Here is a 5,082-nt window from a genome sequence, read left to right as displayed (position 1 = left end):
TTGCCCAGCGTACCTATTAACCTTATATTTAAAATTGTCTTCCTCAATTTTTGTTATTTCATAAGGAACACACTTTAGATTCACACACAGTAATAAGTCATTTACCATTTTTAGGATAACTGAAACTCACTCATTTCAAAGTTCAGTTGAATCTCTTTACAACATTAATTTTAGGTGAATGGAGACTACTTGCCTAATAATTTAACTTGTTTACCATCATATATCAGAATTTTATTATATTTAAGGAACAAAACTGAAAAGTTTTTTATTCAGTGAATTTCATATCTTTCCAGAGTTCTAAAGAGATAGTTTTTTTTTTAATACAAAACGTAAACTGATGGACTGTAAGTAATTTAGTGGAAATAGGATCATAATGTAGAAAAATAGTCCTATAGCAACAGTCTTAACATATTTTAGCTTCCATATGGGAATAGGAATGATAGGTCTAGATTTGTTACTAGAAATAAAGTGATTTGAGGAAAAATTATGAGCTAATTCAACATTTGGTCTACCGAACACTTAGCACAACCTTATACTTCATTTATTACTGGATATTTGTTGAACTGATGTCTGGTAATCATCATGATTTTACAGCCTCACGGTGGAATATACTGTGATCTCTAGCTAACAGGAAGTTAGTCTGATAATTCACTTCAGGAAATTGATTTAATGGCTTGTCCTTTTAATTAAGACTGCAGAACTGTTAACCTAAGTTCCTATAATGGCAAGAGTCAATACAATTTAAGCTGGAAGTTACTAAGAGGTTATTATTCAGGTGTAATATTTTATCTTTGCCTAGGGCTTAAAACCTTGTTAACTTAATTAGTACTAGCCCAGACTTCCTGTCTCCTGTAAAGTGAACACAGTGCTCAGTGTGTTTAGGGTCTTTCCTCAGCTGATGGCCATTCCACTAGTGACAAGTTAACCTTTTGGCATTTAGACCTTCCAAACTCAAGCCTTGGGTATTCCCATGTATCTGACAGGTTAACCTTGAAGAACCTGTGATTAAATTTTAACTTTTTTTCATGTTTGTCTTGGGTGAATAACTTGTCTTTTGGAGAATAGCTTTAAGTGGCTTAGATGCTGATAAAACTCAGTGTCTTATTTTGTTGACACTCATCTCAATATTGTTTTATCTTTGACCATATTTAAATCTAGGATTTAATAGTCTAGTGAAAAAATTAGTGGGAAGCATGAATATTGAAAACAATATGGAAAGGGGGAAAGTTAAAAAGAAAGTATTTAGAATTAGTTTATTATATTTCTAACATTTCAGAATTTATTAGTTGCTTACAAACTGGTATGGCTGTGTTGTTTATAAATGTTTATGTACTATGTTAATTAGAAGACCATAGAACATTACAGCAGCTTGCCTAATGTTATTGGTGTGTTTACCACAGTTGCTCTTGTGGATGAAATTACTTGTTAGATTAATAAAAAAAAAAAAATCTGTTGGCAAAATATGGCTTTATACCTCAGTATCAAGATATACAAAACATATACTTCAGAATATAAATACATTTTTTATGGCATTAACATTAATGACAGCAGTTGGTCAGACTTTACCATTACCAAAATCCAACAGGAGTCCAATGATGATTCTTTCTTATTTTGAATGTTATTAGTTTGGGACCTTAATTGGTTGGTATTTTATCACTGTCATAATTTTAAATAATTCAGATTTTAAAACTAGCCTGCAGATTTCTAAAGCATGATTTGGTGATATTCAATACTAAGGCTTTAAAAAAAAATCTCTTGAGAGAAACACGAGGGATTGTAAAGTTTAGTGGCTTACTACGATAGCATTGTGAAAATAAACTTACGTTGAGCTGATGTGAAAGGAACCCCTCTTCTGTGGAATTAAATCTATGCTAGGACACTTCACATAACAATTGTATTTAGGAAATTTTATTTTGTAAAAATTGTTGGTATCAAATAGCATGTTCTCTTTCTAATGCTTTTTTAACCCAGCCAGTGCTAACACTTCTCCTCCCTCTCGGTCTGGTACTCAAGTCTTCCTGCTCTTGGATTGTAAACTGCTTCTCAAGCCTTATGGTCCCTTTGTGTTTCAGTGTTGCTGAACTAACAACAGGTCTGTAGCGTGATTCTGTGCTGGGTTGGAGCAGAGAGCAGCAGTTTACGTCATTGTCCATCATTACCCCCAACCTCCAGAATTTCTGAGAAAGTAAAAGTGACATTCCCAAATCTGGAGAAAAATAATATGAGGACGTTCCCTCTTGACTGATAGAGGCAATTTAATGATCTCACAAGAGGAAACAAAGTGCAGATATTTTAAAAAAATTCTGGTGAGCCTCTCCATTCCATGGTCCTGGGCTCTTTTTCCCTAGGCTTCAGAAAAGCGAATAGATATGAACTTAGTTCCGAACTTTATCTTGAAGAAAAATATAAACTGGTCTCAGAGTGGGAAGAGTGTTAAGTTGCCTGCTCTCTATCAAAGCTTTTTAGAATGTTTTCTGTTGCCTGTGTTGAGCTTGAGCGAAATAAAAAGGAACATGATAACTATGTAAATATACTGCAGCATTAGTTTCAAAACTTTTTGTGTGCCTAAGAATCATTGGGACAAAGTCCTGGATGCCATCCATAGAGATTCGAATTCAGTTGATCTGAGATGGGACCCAATAATTTGCATTTCAGACAGGCTTCCCGATAATGCTGGTGCTGTCTGTCTGTAGTGTCCACACTGAGGAGCACTGCACCATAGAGCAGAATGCAGAAAGAAGGCTTATGACTGAACCTGCAAGAAAGTGTACCACATGGAACAGAAGAAAATGTCCATTTGCTTCATGTTTATAGAGTGACTCAATAAGAATTCAGTAAAATGGGAACTCAAAGAGGAAACAGAATGCGAGGAGCGGGAGATTATGTTTCTAAGAAACATTGAGGACTCAGTTGTCCCAAGTAATCTGTTTTATCTATGTGGCAAAGTTGTGTAGTTATCCTTTGTTGGGTTCGTATTTTAAAACTTTTTAGGGGCGCCTGGGTGGCTCAGTTGGTTAAGCACCCAACTTCGGCTCAGATCATGATCTTGCGGTTCATGAGTTCAAGCCCCTCATTGGGCTCTGTGTGACAGCTCAGCGTGTGGTGCCTGCTTCGGATTCTGTGTGTGTCTCTCTCTGCCCTTCCTCTGCTCACGTTCTGTCTCAAAAATAAATAAACATTAATAATTTTTTTTTAACTTTTTAGATAGATGTTTTAAAAGGAAATGTTAAATCTTTGGGTCTGTAATTGATTTTAATTGCCAGATTTTCTTAGTGCAAAAGAGGCGATATGCCTGTATTATGCTTACATTTAATAGTGACTACTGATCTTGATTTTTACATAAAACAAATCTATTTAAATTCTTACAATTCTGAGTAGAGAAAATGCATACTTTTAGTTTTATTGTAGTAATCAGAATAGAACTCTTAAAATCACGAGGGAAACCCAATCTGAATTAAGCCCCTGCACCAAAGCAAAGGATTTACTGGTTCATGTAAATGAAAAATCCAGTGTAGAGTTGGCCTCAGGGATTCAGATGTGATTATCAGAACTCTCTAAGTTGGTCTCATTTCTCCATGAGCCTTCACCAAAACTGGGGAGAAGATTTTGTGGGATTGGTGAGGACGAGGGAGGAATGAGAGCACAGATAAAGTCTCAGAAGATTGCTCTGGTGCAGCTGGGGTCACGTTCCTATCTTTGAATTTTGAAGCCACTCTAAAAATATTGTCCTCTGTTAATTAACCCTTTCTTTCCTCTAATCAGTGACTTTTCTCCCTCTACTCAACCTCCTTCCTATTCAGGATTATAATTGCTTAAGACAAGTTTATGACTTTGTAGGTATAAACTGCTCAGATTAAGTGCTTAGCTGTTTGGGAATTAATCTGGAATGGATAGAGCCAGCATTGGGTCGCTTGGCTTGGTTAATAAAGGTATTAGAGTCTCAGCAGCAGGTTGCTCGCTCTATTCCCTCAGGCCACTGGCAATGCTCATTTACTTTGTGTACTAGCAACTCTTAGCAGAGAAAAAAACAACTACTGCTCCTTTGTTTATTGTTACTCTTGAGTTGCTAAGAGCACATCTGTTTGCAGGTGAATGTGCTGATGACATTTTCCCTTAAACATTCTTTTTCGAACTGTTAGAAAATCTACAGGATTTCATCTCTTAATAGCTCACAGAATTTAGAGATGAGACACTAAATGGTATTAAAATGTATGTTTAAACAATAGGCTACCTATTGTGATTCTCCCAGTAAAATTCTGTAATGTACAGATATATGGAAATTTGGTGTCGTGAAAAATTTTCAGATCTACCTCAATACTTCAAAGGAAGATGAAGAGAGGTTAAGTATCTCGGCCATGGTTCTTTAGCTTGAGATAGTGCTGCAACGAAAAGAAAAGGAACAACCCCCCAACGCCCCCCAAGCTCCATCTTTGGTGAGGCCTGGGGAAGGAGGAGAAAAAGCAAAGAGGGCTTTGTTACAAATTGCCCCAGGTCAGAAGAGAAGAGACAGTAACAAAGCAAACTTCAAAATGTAATCTCCCTTTCGCTTCACAACTGTTTCTTTACTTTTACTTCAGCTAGGATGCACCGGAATTTTCCAAATCACCCAAACCAATAAAAAGGCCAGGGAGTGCAGGAGACACCAGGAGGAAAGGCAAGTTTGCATGACAAATTCTTACCCTCACATAAACAGATGCAAGCCACAGATTGATTCAGTCTGTTTCCCCAACTTCCCTAAAAGTGGATGTATGAATTGCGGTTTTTCTGACCACTTACCCTCTTCACTGCTTATGTGATAATTGCAAAGCATATGGAGAGATTTCCATTTACATGTCCTAGGCAAGGAGGTTACCTCCTCCATAAGATGAGTTTAAAAACACCATGCCTGCCTCTGAGCTGGAGTTTGGATCGTATGTTCTCTTCAAGTTCTTGGATTTTTAATTCACGAAAGATTCTGCATTCCACGAGAATTCTCCATTCTCAGTGCTTCTGCTGAGGAACAGGTCTGCCTGGGACCGGGGCTTGATGTGACCCATTGCAAAACAATTTTGTTGACCTCTTTTACTTTAAAATCCATGTGAA

Source organism: Panthera pardus, unplaced genomic scaffold (genome assembly GCF_024362965.1).
Source record: "Panthera pardus isolate Hobbes unplaced genomic scaffold, ASM2436296v1 HiC_scaffold_16, whole genome shotgun sequence".
Lineage (NCBI taxonomy): Eukaryota > Metazoa > Chordata > Mammalia > Carnivora > Felidae > Panthera > Panthera pardus.
This window is presented reverse-complemented; position numbering follows the sequence as displayed.